Raw genomic sequence first — 20,805 nt, forward strand, 5'->3', positions numbered from 1 at the left:
CCCCTCGGTGCGCCATAAGTACGTCCATACTAATGGCGCACCTCACCCTGGTGCGCCATTAGTATTTTTTTTGATTTCTGCTCGAGCCAACAGGTTATCTTCCACCTGACCTGATCCACACCAAGTTCCCTGTACTAGCTTGACTGGTCAGCAGCCAGTTCTCACACCAGGAGGTCCTGGGTTCGATTCCCAGGCTCCACAAATTTTTTTTATGCATTTAAAATGTTGTTTGATATTTATTTGTGTTTAAATATGTTCAAACTTGTTTAAATCATAACAGTAATATTTTTTTATAAGACAGTAATAATTATTTAAAAAATATCATCAAACAGTAATGCCGGTGGAGCGGGGGAGGGTGCGCGGGGTGCCGGGGGCCGGTGGACCGGGGGGTGCTCGGCGGCGAGGGGGACCGGATCTGGCGAGGTGGGATAGCGATCGAGATGGAGGGGGATCGAGATCGAGTGTCCATGAAATTTAAAAATATTCATGATAGTTCAAAAAGTGCCCATGAAAACAATCGAGAAATGAAGGCTACGATTTAAATACAATCGATCTTAGCTAGCTAGCTATCTGTTCACAATCTTCTTGCCCTTCTTTTTCGCAAATGGAGTTCTTCTGTGGAACGGACGTCCTTTAGGTAGGGTGGTCCTTAGGGTGACTCAGCATCTTGTCTTTTTTATCTATCTCAGGATCATTTGCGTCATCTTCTCGCTTCTTCTCCTGCCTATCCGCGTGCCAACGCAGGAGCTTTGCTACCTTAGGGTCCGCGAAATACCGCTGCAGACGAGGAGTGATCGGAAAGTACCACACCACTTTTCGAGGAGCTTTCTTCCTCTTCTTGTATCGAGTGACGCCGCACACCGGACATATGGTAGACTCCGCGTGCTCGTCCCGATAAATGATGCAATTGTTCATGCACACATGGTATTTCACGTGCGGTAAATCCAGAGGACACACGATTTTCTTCGCCTCCTCCAAACTGGTCGGGCACTTGTTCCCCTTGGGAAGACGTTCGTGCCAGAATGACATGTTCTCGTCGAAGCATGCGTCGGTCATTTTGTGTTTTACCTTCATCTCCAGAGCCATGAGCGTTACTTTCAGGCGGGTATCCTCGGGCCTGCATCCTTCATACAATGGAGTAACCGCGTCTAACTCAAGTTGATCCATCTTGGCTTTCTCTCAGGCGGCAGCTCTTGCGTTATCCGTCTGCTTGAGAAGCAGCTCTTGAATATGAGGGTCCTGCACCCAGCCCATCGATGGTCCAGCGTCGTCTGCTCCGCCGGCATCATCATCTTCATGATCATGCCCGTCGTCTGCTCCGACATCTTCCTCATCATCATGTCCTGCATCTTCTACCTGATGACTGTGTACAGCATCACCGTCGTGATCATCTCCTGGGGATTCTTCGTCTTCTCGCCCGCCCGAGCCGCGGTGGTTGTCTTGCTGCCCTTCCTCATTTCTTGCCCGGCCCCCATGGACGACTTCGTAGTCATCTTCATCACCTTGCCACCGATAGCCATCCATGAATTGAATGAATCTATGGTGGAAATGAGGTGAAAAAGAGGAGGCACCCGAGACAAGGAGGAGGTGGAGAGAATGAAGTGGGGAGAAAGTGAGTGTGGGTAGGAGAGGCTGTCCAAAATATCTTGTTGCTGCCCACTTACTAATGTCCCAGGGTGCGCCATTAGTATGTCTGGACGGGCGCACTAGTTAAATTTTTTTTTGATACTAATGGCGCACCCTGGGCCTGGTGCGCCATTACTAGTTACAACTAGTAATGGCGCACTGTGTCTGGATGCGCCATTAGTATGTTTGGACAGGCGCACTAGTTAAAATTTTTTTTTGATACTAATGGCGCACCCTGGGACAGGTGCGCCATTACTAGTTACAACTAGTAATGGCGCACTGTGTCTGGATGCGCCATTAGTATGTTTGGACAGGCGCACTAGTTAAAATTTTTTTTGATACTAATGGCGCACCCTGGGACAGGTGCGCCATTACTAGTTACAACTAGTAATGGCGCACTGTGTCTGGATGCGCCATTAGTATGTTTGGACAGGCGCACTAGTTAAAATTTTTTTTTTGATACTAATGGCGCACCCTGGGACAGGTGCGCCATTACTAGTTACAACTAGTAATGGCGCACTGTGTCCGGATGCGCCATTAGTATGTTTGGACAGGCGCACTAGTTAAATTTTTTTTTTGATACTAATGGCGCACCCTGGGCCAGGTGCGCCATTACTAGTTACAACTAGTAATGGCGCACTTCGTCTGGATGCGCCATTAGTATGTTTGGACAGGCGCACTAGTTAATTTTTTTTTGATACTAATGGCGCACCCTGCGCCTGGTGCGCCATTAGTAGTTTCAACTCTAATGGCGTATCAGAAGGTGGTGCGCCATTAGTATATACTAATGGCGCACCGCTTGTCTGGTGCGCCATTAGTGTCAATCCCATCTATAGCCCTTTTTCTAGTAGTGTGTGTTGGAGGCCGTGTGTAGCGCTGACCCTAGGGGTGGGCTATGATGCGGTAGATACACCGTGGCACGGTGTACCGGGCACCCGTTTGGTGTCTCGGGAACCCTGCACACATCGTTTGGGGCTGTGAGCGAAACCCCGGCCGGATCTCCTCGCGGATGGAACCCGAATAGGCGATAAACCTGGACTAGAGACTTGTGTGGTTAGTCAGGTCGTGGTCTACACCCACGTCGGCTTTCGCTTGAAGTCTACCGAGCACATGTCGTGTGCAGACGCTAAGTGGTGGAAACATGTGTGAAGAAGTACACCCCTGCAGGGTTATAAATGATCTATTCGAATAGTCGCGTCCACGGTAAAGGACTTCTGGGTTGCCTGTACAGTTCATAGATAACTTGAAGTGGATACTCTAAAATGCGCAAGATAAGCGTGAGTGCTATCGATGGCGTTCTCGTAGGAAGACGGGAGCGGATCCATAGTGGTGTATTGATTGGTGAATATGTGAACTCGTGTGCGCCACCTCAAAAGAGTTACTTGCAGTCGTAGTTCAGGATAGCCACTGAGTCAAAGCTGACTTGCTGCAGTCAAACTCCATCACCCCTTTGTTGATACCGATGCATATGTAGCTAGTTCTGATGTAAGTCTTGCTGGGTACATTTGTACTCACGTTTGCTTAATTTATGTTTTTGCAGAGAGACTTCAGTCTCGCTAGTAGTTCCGCGTGGACTTCGACGTTTAGCTTGTTACCTCAGCTACGATCTTGTGCCCTCAGCAGGGTCTTGCAAACAGTCAGGCTTCTCAGTCTTTTCATTTGTAGTTGTCTGTACTCAAACAAGTTAAGCTTCCGCATGTGCTTGTTGCTTGTTTGCTCTGTATGTTGGGTCATCGGACCCACGATTGTAATATCTGGCTCTTCAGAGCCTAATGAATAAATACTCTGAGTCGTAGAGTCTTGCTGTGATGCCATGTTGTATTTGTACATATCGAGCATATTGTGTGTATGATTGAAATGCTTGGTATGTGTGGGATCCGACAATCTAGTTGTTTATCCTTGGTAGCCTCTTTTATGGGGAAATGTAGTCTGGTGTCTCCACTGAGCCTTGGTAGTCCGCTACAGCCCGGTTTACCGGAGTCCTGCTAGCCCAACACTACTGCTTCGGAACACTTAGACTGGCCGGCATGTGATTCACTTCGTTCCTGTGTCTGTCCCTTCGGGGAAATGTCACGCGTGACATCCGGAGTCCTGCCTAGCCTGCTACAGCCCGGATTCCCGGAGTCCTGTTAGCCCAGTGCTACAGCCCGGATTCACACGCTGTTGACCGACATGCTCGATGTTGATTCATGTATGCCTGTCCCTGTAAGTTAGTGCCGCTTTGGGTTCACGACTAGCCATGTCGGCCCGGGTTCTCTGTCATATGGATGCTAGCGACACTATCATATACGTGAGCCAAAAGGCGCAAACGGTTCCGGGCTATGGTAAGGCGACACCCGTGGGAATACCGTGCGTGAGGCCGCAAAGTGATATGAGGTGTTACAGGCTAGATCGGTGTGACTTAGAATCGGGGTCCTGACACAGAAGTAGGTCTAGGGAAACTAATTTGAACTTGGCCACATTATGACTGATCTGTCTCTTCTGGACAACATCATAGCACATCCATTAATTTTTATATTAAACACAAACTTCAAAAGCAGTAATCTTGAATGCAGGATATAATTTTGTCCATAGGGTACTAAATGTGAAAATGAGGATCCCGCAAAAAAAAAATCCGCACACTGATTAATTAAGCTGGCACGCTAGCTAGCTCACCTAATTTAGGCTGCCTTTTTCGTGGTGGGGCTAGTTAGTACTGATTCTTTAGACTATATCTCTTGCGGTTGTTCACAACAAGCTGATTGTGTGTTTTGTACTCTTCATGTACTATTGGTTAATTAAGGTAGGTCATTTGGATCCTATGATGTCATATGAAGTTTGACTGCAAACTGAATAAAACTGCAACTGTTATGTGATCACTTCAATTTGTTTTCTTCTGCCTCTAATCTCTCTAGCTAGCTACATATTGACATTTGTTCCCACTACAAGGTTGTTGGATTTAATCATGCTTTTCATTCAACGACAGTGCGTGTAATCTAGAATGGGAATCATATTCGGCGGCGAGTGAGCCTACCGACTTATAATTCAGTCATTGACTTGCCAATGATTCCAGCTCCTGTTCTCCGAACCTAACCCGTGATCAGTCTTGATTTGATACATGCAGAGAGAGTATTTTCCATACAGTGTATTCCATAGAAAATGTTATGGCGCCACTAGGCACTAGCAAATTAGTACGCAGTACGGTTCGCATCAAGCAACTAAAATTCCTCTGACAGCCGGCGGACAGTCCGACTACCAACGTGCGGGGCAGGGGGAGGGGGTGGGGTGGGGTGGGGAGGGGTGTAGGGGAGGGAAAGGTACCTGTCCACGGAGTGCTCGCCGGCGTTGCTGGGCGTCGCCGGCTGCTTGGCGGAGGGAGGCGCTGCAGTGGTGGTGGGGCAGGGAGACGTCGGCCGGCTCGGCGCGCCGCAGCGGTTAGCAGTTCCTGGCGTTGGCTGCTTGAATGGATTGGGGCCGCCGCCAGATCTCTTGATCGGAACGACAGAAAGGGCGGCGGCGGCGGCAATGCTTTGGAACGACGGAAAGAGTTATCTGTGCGGGGGCGGACGAACTAATTCTCTTGGGAACGGATTGGAAAAATCTGACCATTCTACCCTTTTAACCAAAAAATTAACCTTTAACTGATTTTTCAGATCCGACGGTCAGGAAAAAACAAGGGTAGAGTTACATGAAATTACGAGTTGTAACTCGCCAATCACCCTAAAAGAGCTCTATTGTATTAATATCCTTTTAGATGCATTTTAGTGTCTTTTTGGTAACATTTCATTTGCACATAACACACACATTAATTGTTATTTTTGTATATATATTACAGGGCCAGGGTTATAGTTTCGCCCTGGGCCCACGGAATCTCAGGACCGGCCCTGCCCGAGATATGGGAGGACACGCTTGAGCAGGTCGACATCTTCGTCATGGGCATCAGCAGCGGCGGTACCATCACCGAAGTCGGCAAGTACCTCAAGGAGAAGAACCCCAACACAAAGATCTATGGAGTTGAACCTGCCGACGCAAATGTTATGAATGGTGGCAAGCCAGGTGGGCTATCAATGTCCTCTTCTTCTTTTTCATACTAGATGTCTTCCCTAGTTTTTGTTCCTTCTCATGCTGCTAACTGAACCTAACTTCAGGGCCTCACCTTATCACTGGAAATAGTATGGGATTTAAAACCAGATATTCTGGACACTGATATCTCTATTTTTATAAGAAAATCAAGTTGGTGATAATGGTGTGCCTGCCATCTTATAATATAGACCGTTCGATCTATATCTGACGGATAGAAATCAAACTATGACAATTTTGCAAAAATATACCCGCACCTCTCTCCACATTTGAAGATAAGGCATTCCCTCGTTCATCCTTATCTCCCACAACCTCATTGTTGAGCAATTAAAAAAGGAAGCCTCTGGAACAATCAGGCATGGTGGCCACTGCCGGCGTCGTCCATCCCCATGCCTCCGCTCAGTCCGACCACCAATCACCACCACACTCCACTCCTCCTCACCTTATCTTTCCTCTTTCTCGAGATATCATTAGTTTTTACACATGGGATTACTCCCCCATGGGTCAATCACAACAGGTGTTTTTTTGTAAAAAAAATGCATCTTGATGTTTCGTGCAATGCACGTGCATCTTTCTAGTAATGGAAAAGGTTCTTGAGGTAAGGGATCAAACTGGAGTTATTATCCTTTTGTTTCAGACTGCCCATCCGAGCGCTGGTTCGTCGGCGCTGTTCGAAGGTTTGAGAAATGAGGCTGAGGCTATGCAGCCAGTGGCAGTGGACTAACTTAGAACCATAGATAGAATGCATACCTGGCAACGGCAATGACCATGCTATGCATATAGCCACTGGGATCGCGGAAGTTGATGGCGACATTACATGATGACTTCGATTTGGTGGTGCTTCTCAAGTACCGGTCTCGAGCTCCGGGGTGAAAACCTAAGGTTAGACCTTGATTGGTTATACCTGGCAATGGCAATGTTTTTGCCTCGTTACCTTGTTGAAGACATTTGCTCGGACTTGATCTCCAGGGTGAAAATCCCATTACCTGACTTTCAGCGGTTGGACCTGGCGATGGCGGCGCTTAAGTGTCGTCCCCTTCTTGAAGGCGTTGCTATTGGAGAACTTTTTTGTTGTACTTGTGATGCCAAGATTGATTGGTGCGGATATAGTCGTTGTTGTAACTTGTTGATCATTGTTTTGATCACTTCGGAGTTTTTCTTTTTCGTTTTACTCCATCAAGGCATAGCTTGGGTCTTGTATGACTTTGCTACTTGCGAGTGTGATTCTTTATGTGTGTGCCTTGGTGTTGGGTGTGTGCATTTTAACTATGCAGAGGCCGGGTGTGTGCTCATTATGTCTGTACCTCCTTGATGCTTTATTTTGAGTTAATAAAATCCACCCTTTATCGAAAAAAGATAGAATGCATAGAGAATAAATTTACGAAGTGCCTACCATGTCGCAAGTGCTAGTCGTACCTCATTTGCCATTCTTCAGTCTGTTCCTCATGTGGACCTCGTGTAAACCAACAGTTAAAATGATTGAAAGAAAAAGGACTTTACCTCTCTGGACTTCAATCGTACATTCTTCCATTTCCTACTGGTGTATGGTTGATCATGAGGCTTCCATCTGCTGCAGGCGTTTGCTTCATCAGGGGGCTTCCATTTGCTTCTACCACTTAGTTCTCATTGGGAGAGCGTCTCTGGTTCTTTATCCAAGACAGAGAAAATAATGAGACAATGACACTACCGGAACAGGGCACTACCCCGACGGCCGAAGATATGCCGATGGCCCCCATGAGCCTACTCCAGGCTATGCCGACAGCCAGGTCCAGGCCGTCGGGCTATCCATATATATGCCGACGGCCCCTGTCGGCACAGAAACGCCATCGGCCTAGCTACGAGTACGCCTACAGCTGCCGTCGGCATAGCTGTGGGCCCGGCGACCCCTCGTGACGGACGGCTAACGACGTTCAAACTATGCTGACGGCAGAGACGGGCGGCCGTCGGCATAGATACGCACGCCACATCATCGATTCGAAGCGCACCGACCAGCATATATGCCGCCGGCTGCCGCCGGCATAGCCGCCATGTCATTGATCCCCGGCGCGCCGACCATCTACCCCCTGGCCGCAGCTATGCCGACGGCAGTGCCATCGACATAGTTATATATATACCCCCTGTAAAAAAATTATCTTAAAAAATATTGGATCAGATTTTGATTAGATTAATATAGGGATTAGGTGGATAGGTATACGCTTTTTTATCTTGAATAGTATTTATTGTTCACTAGGTAGGGCATTATTCACAATAGTGCTCTACTATTGAATACACTATTTGGAATAGTATTTCACTATTCACAGCAATATTTAATTCAATGTGATTACCTTCACATTCTAACTCGATTATTTCTTTGATGCAGGATCTATTATAGGCTGGCGAGGCGAACAATACGTCCGACGATGTGCGCAGTGATGTAAAATCCTACTCAGTACTCATCATATTTTTTCATTATGTTGTATCAGATGTAGCTAGTTACGTTCACTTAGTAGTTTTAATTGCAAATTTATGGGGTAAATTCCTATCGTCTTCCCAGGCAGTTCCACCCGAAGGGAACACTTCTCTACGGCCACAAGGTTCTCATTCAAACGCCACTCTGGGCTACACAGAGAACTACACACACAGAGGTTTCTCCTATAGGATGCCTAGCATAAGAACTCGTCCCATAAATTCATAAATAAAAATACTAAGTGAGACCAAGAAACTACATCATTTCCACAACATAATTTACATATGGTTTTCCCTTTCGGGAGGCTCCGAAGGGATTACACACAACTAGGAAATTACCTTCAAACTCTTGGCGATCGAAGCGCCTTCTTGGCTATTCTACTAGCAGTGGTGGTGGCTAAACTACAAAGGAAATGGTGCTCTGGTGGAGGGTCTCGATGCTCTGAGTGCTTCGTGCTCTCCCGTCTTGTGTTGTGTTCTTGAGCCCAGCGTCTCCTTTTATAGCCGCGACGGGTGGCTGCTAGGGAGGCCTTCGGGAGCCTTCCTTCACTTATTTTACACACGGTAGTATGCACGCGTGTCCTACTAGGATACATGCGTGTCCTTCAAATAATATTGAAAAGTGCGAGAGAGAGTGCAGACAAACTTCAATCTTCATGAAACTTTGCTTTCTTCACGTGTACCAGTCTTTGCTCTTCGGCCATACAGATCTTCATGCGATTTGCCTTCAGAGCTTCTTCCCCTTCAAGAATCCTTGCCAGTGTATGCGTACATATATGCCAAGGCTGCTTACATTTTCAACATTGCTTATTCATTTTTTTATATTTTTTTACAGGGGGTCTTCCCTGCCCATATAATTGATAATACCTTATCAATATTTAAAATATCTATTGTTGGAATTTCTATCAATATTCGGGTCGGGTATAGGTCCTCCGCGCCCGAATAATTGATAGCAATATCAATATAGGCAATTTGGGCTTTATTCAGGCTGCTGTCCATGCCCTGCTATATATGTCCATATTATCATCGTTTAACAGATTGAAATCATATCTTTGATCACATTCATTCTTTATTTCTTCAAATTTTTCATCCATTTCATGCCTTAATTCTTTTAATATTTCTTCTTTCAATTCTTTCTTTATTATTTTTGAAAATTCTTCAAATCTTTTATCCATTTCTTAATCTATGTATTCGCTGTCTAAAGGGTCAAGCCCCCTTTAGAAGGCATTCTTGATATGTTTGATATTTTGGAGACTCTTCCTTCTTTATATTTTTTGAGCTTGATGCCTCCCCTTTGTAGGAGTTGGTGAAGCAGGTATGCCTCTTTTCATTTGGATATAGTCTTTAGCCTTTGGGTCAATACTATAATCTGGTCCTAATACCTTTCTTGCCCAAAGTAAGGCATCATCTATACTATAATATCTTTTGAATGTTAAATCTTGTCCTTTTCTTTTTGCATCTAATTTTTCAATCATAATATTTTCCCATTCCAAATATATGCCAGGTTTATTTCCATCAAATATGAGATATAGTGTTTCTCCTTTTGGTATTTCAATCTTTTCTGGCTTTGGCAAATTTTTGTTTAATTCATTAAAATATTCTGCCAAACTATTGAGAATTGATAAAAAATATCCTTTTTCCTCTCTCTTGAGAGTATATTGGAACCAAAAATTATCCAATATGCATCTTTGAGCTTCATCAAGCTTGATATGTGTTTTTGGCTTGAAATTAAATGTATTTGGCTGAAATACTTTCAGTCTATTTTCTTCTCCAAAGAAGAGATATTCATCCCTGGTGGCGAATAATCCTTTCCTCATTTCTGCAAATTTGATGCATGAGAAAATATGTCAGGTAAGGTATTATCCTTCCCCTTAATATGCTCAAAAATAACTTTATAACCATTCCCAGCTAGCTGTCTTCAAATAAGACCCATCTTCTGGTTGAGCTTTTCTTACTATTAATTTTATTGTAATATCGACATATAGCTTCACAGTCTGTTCGCACCGTAAATTCTTTAAATCCTAGATATAGCCTAAATGCATTTATTGCATTTACAACTGCAAGGATTTCCCTATCAATATTATTTACCGTCTTTAATTTGTAACTTCCTGACGCATATCTGCATATTTTTTCATCTGCTTTTGGAGAGTATTTATTGGGCTTTTGTTTTAGTATCGCACCCCATCCTACCTTAGATGCATCTGTCTCAATTATAAAATAATTGTCTTCTAGAGGCAATTCTAGGGGTTTTAAATTCTTGACTTTTTCTTTGATGGCCTTTACTAATTTTATATCTTCAGAATTGAAGTATCTTTGACCATTTTTTCTTAATTTAGCATATAAAGGTCCTGCTAGCTTTGCTAAGTTATCTATATAGTTTCGCGCATAGTTTACAATTCCTAAGAAGTGCTGTAAAACCTTTGTATCACTCATATTATCAGGAAACTCTAATATTTTCTTTGCAATATGTTCTTGTAGATATATCTTTCCTTCTCCTATTTTGTGACCAAGGAAATTTAGTTTTTCTTTGCAAATTTCCATCTTCATTTTGGATAGTATGAGCCCATTTTGTTCTACCTTTCGAAAGAACACTTCAAGATGGGCTATATGCTCTTTGTATGATTTTGAGAATACTAACAAATCATCTACGTATACCAATATAAATGCTTGATTCTCATTAAATATATTTTGCATTTTTCTTCGAAATAGTGCAGGTGCATTCTTTAGACCTAATGGCATTACTAGCCATTCATAATGGCCTTGTGGACAAGTAAATGATGTCCAAGGAATAGATTCTTCAGCCTTTTTACTTGCCAAAATCTTGCCTTTAAGTCGAATTTAGAGAAACATTTACTTCCCTGTATTCTGTTAATCCATTCCTACTTATTAGGTATATTGTATGCATCGTCAACTGTATTATCAAAGCAAAGTTTCATGAATATTAAAGTTTGTCTGCACTCTCTCTCGCACTTTTCAATATGAAAGCAAAGTTTCATGAAGATTGAAGTTTGTCTGCACTCTCTCTCGCACTTTTCAGTATTATTAGAAGGACACGCATGTACCCTAGTAGGACACGCGTGCATACTACCGTGTGTAAAATAAGTGAAGGAAGGCTCCCGAAGGCCTCCCTAGCAGCCACCCCTCGCGGCTATAAAAGGAGACGCTGGGCTCAAGAACAAAACACAAGACGGGAGAGCACGAAGCACTCAGAGCATCGAGACCCTCCACCAGAGCACCATTTCCTTTGTAGTTTAGCCACCACCACTGCTAGTAGAATAGCCAAGAAGGCGCTTCGATCGCCAAGAGTTTGAAGGTAATTTCCTAGCTGTGTGTAATCTCTTCGGGGCCTCCCGAAAGGGAAAACCATATGTAAATTATGTTGTGGAGATGATGTAGTTTCTTGGTCTCACTTAGTATTTTTATTTATGAATTTATGGGACGAGTTCTTATGCTAGGGATCCTATAGGAGAAACATCTGCGTGTGTAGTTCTCTGTGTTGCCCAGAGTGGCGTTTGAACGAGAACCTTGTGGCCGTAGAGAAGTGTTCCCTTCGGGTGGAATTGCCTGGGAAGACGATAGGAATTTGCCCCATAAATTTGCAATTAAAACTACTAAGTGAACGTAACTAGCTACATCTGATACAACATAATGAAAAATATGGTGAGTACTGAGTAGGATTTTACATCACTGCGCACACCGTCGGACGTATTGTTGGCCTCGCCAGCCCATAATAGATCCTGCATCAAATAAATAATCGAGTGAGAACGTGAAGGTAATCACATTGATTTAAATATAGCTGTGAATAGTGAAATACTATTCCAAGTAGTGTATTCAATAGTAGAGCACTATTATGATTAGTGCCCTACCTAGTGAACAGTAAATACTATTCAAGATAAAAAGGGTATACCTATCCACCTAATCCCCATATTAACCTAATCAAAATCTGATCCAATATATATATATATATATATATATATATATATGATTTTTAATGTTTTTCATGTATTATTATTTGATTAACTTACATGTAGCATGTGTAAATATAAATATACATACATCATTTATCGATTTGGTGAAATGTTTTCCATAAATTATGAATAATATGTAGTTTGTATTTTTTTCGAGTACGCTAATAATGTGCCGTCATGTTCTTTTGAATATAGCTCCTTATACTTTATTAATCAAAAACAGCTATGCCGACAGAAGTGTTGTGGCGGTTGCAAACGCCCGGCACGCGTCTCCGGAGTGTGATCCCCTCACGTCCGGGGTGTGCCCCCCTCACGGACGGCGCCTCTGCCGGCACCTGGGGGGGAAACAGCCGCATCGGGTCTATATGGAGGGGACGTTGCTCCCAAGTGTTTCTATGGGCTGACCTACCACAACCGGGTGGTGTGGTGGCATGTCTAAAGAGGTGGCACGCATCTCCGGGGTGTGGCCCCCCTCACGGACGGTGCACCGCCGGCACCTGGAGGGGGAAACGGCCGCGTCAGGTCTACACGGAGGGGATCTTGCTGTGGGTTTGTTCGGGATGTTGCACCCAAGTGTTCGTATGGCCTGACCTAACACAACCGGGTGGAGAGGTCCACTGTTTAAAGCCTGTCCGTGGTAAGTCAAAGGGTTAGATCTCATGGTCAAATGCTACAGGGTTAGGCGGGCGGGGGCCCTGGGTGGGTAGCAATGCCACCGGAGCGTCGCACCGGGCCCTCATACATGCCGTACGGTGTGGTGGCATGTCTGAAGAGGCGGCATGCATCTCCGGGGTGTGGGCCCCCTCACGGACGGCGCCGTCGCCGGCACCTGGAGGGGGGAAACGGCCGCGTCAGGCCTACACGGAGGGGACCTTGCTGTGGGTTTGGCCCAGATGTTGCTCCCAAGTGTTCCTATGGGCTGACCTAACACAACTGGTTGGAGAGGTCCACTGGTCAAGCCTATCCGTGGAAAGTCAAAGGGCTAGATCTCGTGGTCGAACGCTACCACCGGTACGCGTCGGTCCTAAACAAACGGTTTTTAACCCCTTTCCGCGACGGCATTTGGGACCGTCGTCAAGTGAGTGTGTGCGATAGGGTGTCCTTTCCCACACGACCCAGAAACCGTCGGGGATATGTGAAGGAAATATGCCCTAGAGGCAATAATAAAGTATTATATATTTCCTTATATCATGATAAATGTTTATTATTCATGCTAGAATTGTATTAACCGGAAACATAATACATGTGTGAATACATAGACAAACAGAGTGTCACTAGTATGCCTTTACTTGACTAGCTCGTTAATCAAAGATGGTTATGTTTCCTAGCCATAGACATGAGTTGTCATTTGATTAACGGGATCACCTCATTAGGAGAATGACGTGATTGACTTGACCCATTCCGTTAGCTTAGCACCCGATCGTTTAGTATGTTGCTATTGCTTTCTTCATGACTTATACATGTTCTTATGACTATGAGATTATGCAACTCCCGTTTACCGGAGGAACACTTTGTGTGCTACCAAACGTCACAACATAAATGGGTGATTATAAAGGTGCTCTACAGGTGTCTCCAAAGGTACTTGTTGGGTTGGCGTATTTCGAGATTAGGATTTGTCACTCCGATTGTCAGAGAGGTATCTCTGGGCCCACTCGGTAATGCACATCACTATAAGCCTTGCAAGCATTGTGACTAATGAGTTAGTTACAGGATGATGTATTACGGAACGAGTAAAGAGACTTGCCGGTAACGAGATTGAACTAGGTATCGAGATACCGACGATCGAATCTCGGGCAAGTAACATACCGATGACAAAGGGAACAACGTCTGTTGTTATGCGGTTTGACCGATAAAGATCTTCGTAGAATATGTGGGAGCCAATATGAGCATCTAGGTTCCGCTATTGGTTATTGACCGGAGAAGTGTCTCGGTCATGTCTACATAGTTTTCGAACCCGTAGGGTCCGCACGCTTAACGTTACGATGACAGTTTTCTTATGAGTTTATGTATGTTGATGTACCGAAGGAGTTCGGAGTCCCGGATGAGATCGGGGACATGACGAGGAGTCTCGAAATGGTCGAGACGTAAAGATCGATATATTGGACGACTATATTCGGACTTCGGAAAGGTACCGAGTGATTCGGGTATTTTTCGGAGTACCGGAGAGTTACGGGAATTCGTATTAGGCCTTAATGGACCATACGGGAAAGGAGAGAAAGACCCCAAAGGGTGGCCGCACCCCTCCCCATGGGCTAGTCCGAATTGGACTAGGGAGGGGGGCGCCCCCTTCCTTCTTTCTCCTTCCCCCTTCCCTTCTCCTACTCCCACAAGGAAAGGAGGAGTCCTACTCCCGGTGGGAGTAGGACTCCCCCCTTTGGCGCGCCTCTCCCCTTGGCCGGCTGCCTCCCCCTTGCTCCTTTATATACGGGGGTAGGGGGGCACCCCATAGACACAACAATTGATCCTTGAGATCTCTTAGCCGTGTGCGGTGCCCCCCTCCACCATATTACACCTCGAGAATACCGTTGCGGAGCTTAGACGAAGCCCTGCGTCGGTGGAACATCACCATCGTCACCACGCCGTCGTGCTGACGAAACTCTCCCTCAACACTCGGCTGGATCGGAGTTTGAGGGACGTCATCGAGATGAACGTGTGTAGAACTCGGAGGTGCCGTACGTTCGGTACTTGATCGGTCGGATCGTGAAGACGTACGACTACTCCTACTACTTGGAAGGGGGGAATCCTACTCCCGGTGGGAGTAGGACTCCTCCAGGGCGCGCCATAGGAGGGCTGGCCCTCCCGCCTCCTCCACTCCTTTATATACAAGGGCAGGGGGCACCTCTAGACAGAAGTTGATCTGTTGATCTCTCCCAGCCGTGTGCGGTGCCCCCTCCACCATATTCCACCTCGATAATATCGTAGCGGAGCTTAGGCGAAGCCCTGCATCGGTAGAACATCATCATCGTCACCACACCGTCGTGCTGACGAAACTCTCCCTCAACACTCGGTTGGATCGGAGTTCGAGGGACGTCATCGAGCTGAACGTGTGCAGAACTCGGAGGTGCCGTGCGTTCGGTACTTGATCGGTCGGATCGTGAAGACGTACGACTACATCAACCGCGTTGTGATAACGCTTTCGCTGTCAGTCTAAGAGGGTACGTGGACAACACTCTCCCCTCTCATTGCTATGCATCACCATGATCTTGCATGTGCGTAGGAATTTTTTTGAAATTACTACGTTCCCCAACAGTGGTATCAGAGCCTGGTTTTATGCGTTGATGCTATGCACGAGTAGAACACAAGTGAGTTGTGGGCGATATAAGTCATACTGCTTACCAGCATGTCATACTTTGGTTCAGCGGTATTGTGAGATGAAGCGGCCCGGACCGATATTACGCGTACGCTTACGCGAGACTGGTTTCACCGTTCGGAGCACTCGTTGCTTAAAGGTGACTAGCGGGTGTCTGTCTCTCTCACTTTAGTTGAACCGAGTGTGGCTACGCCCGGTCCTTGCGAAGGTTAAAACAGCACCAACTTGACAAACTATCATTGTGATTTTGATGCGTAGGTAAGAACGGTTCTTGCTAAGCCCGTAGCAGCCACGTAAAACTTGCAACAACAAAGTAGAGGACGTCTAACTTGTTTTTGCAGGGCATGTTGTGATGTGATATGGTCAAGACATGATGCTATATTTTATTGTATGAGATGATCATGTTTTGTAACCGAGTTATCGGCAACTGGCAGGAGCCATATGGTTGTCGCTTTATTGTATGAGATGCAATCACCATGTAATAGTTTTACTTTATCACTAAGCGGTAGCGATAGTCGTAAAAGCAATTAGTTGGCGAGACGACAACGATACTACGATGGAGATCAAGGTATCGCGCCGGTGACGATGGTGATCATGACGGTGCTTCGGAGATGGAGATCACAAGCACGGTGCTTCGGAGATGGAGATCACAAGCACAAGATGATGATGGCCATATCATATCACTTATATTGATTGCATGTGATGTTAATCCTTCATGCATCTTATCTTGCTTTGATTGACGGTAGCATTATAAGATGATCTCTCACTAAAATTTCAAGATAAAAGTGTTCTCCCTGAGTATGCACCGTTGCGAAAGTTCTTCGTGGTGTGATAGGCTCTACGTTCAAATACAACGGGTGCAAAACAGTTGCACACGCGGAATACTCAGGTTAAACTTGACGAGCCTAGCATATGCAAATATGGCCTCGGAACACAGAGACCGAAAGGTCGAGCGTGAATCATATAATAGATATGATCAACATGGTGATGTTCACCATTGAAACTACTCCATCTCACGTGATGATCGGACATGGTTTAGTTGATATGGATCACGTGATCACTTAGAGGATTAGAGGGACGTCTATCTAAGTGAGAGTTCTTAAGTAATATGATTAATTGAACTTAAATTTATCATGAACTTAGTCCTGATAGTATTTCGCAAATTATGTTGTAGATCAATAGCTCGCGTTGTTGCTTCCCTGTGTTTATTTTTGATATGTTCCTAGAGAAAAATTATGTTGAAAGATGTTAGTAGCAAAGATGCGGATTGGATCCGTGATCTGAGGATTATCCTCATTGCTACACAGAAGAATTATGTCCTTGATGCACCGCTAGGTGACAGACCTATTACAGGAGTAGATGCAGACGTTATGAACGTTTGGCTAGCTCAATATGATGACTACTTGATAGTTTAGTGCACCATGCTTAACGGCTTAGAATCGGGACTTCAAAAACGTTTTTGAACGTCATGGACCATATGAGATGTTCCAGGAGTTGAAGTTAATATTCAAGCAAATACCCGAGTTGAGAGATATGAAGTCTCCAACAAGTTCTATAGCTAAAAGATGGAGGAGAATAGCTCAAGCAGTGAGCATGTGCTCAGATTGTCTGGGTACTACAATCGCTTGAATCAAGTGGGAGTTAATCTTCCAGATAAAATAGTGATTGACAGAATTCTCTAGTCACCATCACCAAGTTAGTAGAACTTCGTGATGAACTATAGTATGCAAGGGATGACGAAAGTAATTCCCGAGCTCTTCGCGATGCTGAAATCGACGAAGGTAGAAATCAAGAAAGAGCATCAAGTGTTGATGGTTAACAAGACCACTAGTTTCAAGAAAAGGGCAAAGGGATAGAAGGGGAACTTCAAAAGAACGGCAAGCAAGTTGCTACTCAAGTGAAGAAGCCCAAGTATGTACCTAAGCCTGAGACTATGTGCTTCTACTGCAAAGGGACTGGTCACTGGAAGCGGAACTACCCCAACTATTTGGTGGATAAGAAGGATGGAAAAGTGAACAAAGGTATATTGGATATACATGTTATTGATGTGTACTTTACTAGTGTTTATAGCAACCCCTCGGTATTTGATACTGGTTCAGTTGCTAAGAGTAGTAACTCAAAACGGGAGTTGTAGAATAAACAGAGACTAGTAAAAGGCGAGGTGACGATGTGTGTTGGAAGTAGTTCCAAGATTGATATGATCATCATCGCACACTCCCTGTACTTTCGGGATTAGTGTTGAAACTAAATAAGTGTTATTTGGTGTTTGCGTTGAGCATGAATATGATTTGATCATGTTTTTTGCAATACGGTTATTCATTTAAGTTAGAGAACAATTGTTGTTCTATTTACATGAATAAAAACCTTCTATGGTCATACACACCAACGAAAATGGTTTGTTGGATCTCGATCGTAGTGATACACATAATCATAATATTGAAGCCAAAAGATGCAAAGTTAATAATGATAGTGCAACTTATTTGTGGCACTGCCGTTTATGTCATATTGGTGTAAAGCGCATGAAGGAACTCCATACTGATGGGATTTTGGAATCACTTGATTATGAATCACTTGATGCTTGCGATCCGTGCCTCATGGGCAAGATGACTAAAACGCCGTTCTCCGGAACTATGAGAGAGCAACAGATTTGTTGGAAATCATACATACAGATGTATGTGGCCCGATGAATATTGAGGCTCGTAGCAGGTATCATTATTTTCTGACCTTCACAGACGATTTGAGCAGATATGGGTATATCTACTTAATGAAACAGAAGTCTGAAACATTTGAAAAGTTCATATAATTTCAGAGTGAAGTAGAAAATCATCGTAACAAGAAAATAAAGTTTCTACGATCTGATCGTGGAGACAAATATTTGAGTTACGAGTTTGGTCTTCAATTAAAACAATGTGGAATAGTTTCACAAATTCGTGCCACCTGGAACACCACAGCATAATGGTGTGTCCGAACATCATAACCGTACTTTATTGGATATAGTGCAATCTATGATGTCTCTTACCAATATACCACTATCGTTTTGGGGTTATGCATTAGAGACAGCTACATTCACGTTAAATAGGGCACCATCAAAATCCGTTGAGACGACGCCTTATGAACTGTGGTTTGGCAAGAAACCAAAGTTGTCGTTTCTTAAAGTTTGGGATTGCGATGCTTATGTGAAAAAGTTTCATCCTGATAAGCTCAAACCCAAATCGGAGAAATGTGTCTTCATAGGATACCCAAAGGAGACAGTTGGGTAAACCTTCTATCACAGATCCGAAGGCAAGACATTCGTTGCTTAGTATGGATCCTTTCTAGAGAAGGATTTTTCTCTCGAAAGAAGTGAGTGGGAGGAAAGTAGAACTTGATGAGGTAACTGTACCTGCTCCCTTATTGGAAAGTAGTTCATCACAGAAATCTGTTCCTGTGACTCCTACACCAATTAGTGAGGAAGTTAATGATGATGATCATGTAACTTCAGATCAAGTTACTACCAAACCTCGTAGGTAAACCAGAGTAAGATCCGCACCAGAGTGGCACGGTAATCCTGTTCTGGAGGTTATGTTACTAGACCATGACGAACCTACGAACTATGAGGAAGCGATGATGAGCCCAGATTCCGCGAAATGGCTTGAGGCCATGAAATCTGAGATAAGATCCATATATGAGAACAAAGTGTGGACTTTGATTGACTTGCCCAATGATCGGCGAGCCATTGAGATTAAATGGATCTTCAAGAGGAAGACAGACGCTGATAGTAATGTCACTATCTACAAAGCTAGAATTGTCGCAAAAAGGTTTTCGACAAGTTCAAGATGTTGACTACGATGAGAGAGTTTCTCACTCGTATCTATGCTTAAGTCTGTCTGAATCATGTTAGCAATTGCCGCATTTTATGAAAGCTGGTAAATGGATAAACAAAACTACATTCCTTAATGGATTTATTAAAGAAGAGTTGTATATGATGCAACCAGGAGGTTTTGTCAATCCTAAAAGTGCTAACAAAATATGCAAGCTCCAGCAATCCATCTATGGACTGGTGCAAGCATCTCGGAGTTGGAATATACGCTTTGATAAGTTGATCAAAGGATATAGTTTTATACAGACTTGCGATGAAGCCTGTATTTACAAGAAAGTGAGTGGGAGCACTACAACATTTCTGATAAGTATATGTGAATGACATATTGTTGATCGGAAATAATGTAGAATTATTCTGCAAAGCATAAAGGAGTGTTTGAAAGGAGTTTTTCAAAGAAAGACCTCGGAGAAGCTGCTTACATATTGAGCATCAAGATCTATAGAGATAGATCAAGACGCTTGATAAGTTTCTTCAATGAGTACATACCTTAACAAGATTTTGAAGTGGTTCAAAATGGAACAGTCAAAGAAAGAGTTTCTTGCCTGTGTTACAAGGTGTGAAATTGAGTAAAGACTCAAAGCCTGACCACGGCAAAAGATAGAAAGAGAATGAAAGTCATTCCATATGCCTTGGCCATAGGTTCTATAAAGTATGCCATGCTGTGTACCAGATCTATTGTATACCCTACACTGGCAAGGGAGTACAATAGTGATCTAGGAGTAGATCACTGGACAGCGGTCAAAATTATCCTTAGTGGAATAAGGATATGTTTCTCGATTATGGAAGTGACAAAAGGTTCGTCGTAAAGGGTTACGTCGATGCAAGTTTTGACACTAATCTAGGTGACTCTAAAGTCTCGGTCTAGATACATATTGAAAGTGGGAGCAATTAGCTAGAGTAGCTCCGTGCAGAGCATTGTAGACATAGAAATTTGCAAAATACTTACGGATCTGAATGTGACAGACCCGTTGACTAAAATTATCTCACAATCAAAACATGATCACACCTTATTACTCTTTGGGTGTTAATCACATAGCGATGTGAACTAGATTATTGACTCTAGTAAACCCTTTGAGTGTTGGTCACATAGAGATGTGAACTATGGGTGTTAATCACATGGTGATGTGAATTATTGATGTTAAATCACATGGCGATGTGAACTAGATTATTGACTCTAGTGCAAGTGGGAGACTGAAGGAAATATGCCCTAGAGGCAATAATAAAGTATTATATATTTCCTTATATCATGATAAATGTTTATTATTCATGCTAGAATTGTATTAACCGGAAACATAATACATGTGTGAATACATAGACAAACAAAGTGTCACTAGTATGCCTCTACTTGACTAGCTCGTTAATCAAAGATGGTTATGTTTCCTAGCCATAGACATGAGTTGTCATTTGATTAACGGGATCACCTCATTAGGAGAATGACGTGATTGACTTGACCCATTCCGTTAGCTTAGCACCCGATCGTTTAGTATGTTGCTATTGCTTTCTTCATGACTTATACATGTTCCTATGACTATGAGATT

The sequence above is a fragment of the Triticum aestivum genome, chromosome 2D (assembly GCF_018294505.1).
Source record: "Triticum aestivum cultivar Chinese Spring chromosome 2D, IWGSC CS RefSeq v2.1, whole genome shotgun sequence".
Lineage (NCBI taxonomy): Eukaryota > Viridiplantae > Streptophyta > Magnoliopsida > Poales > Poaceae > Triticum > Triticum aestivum.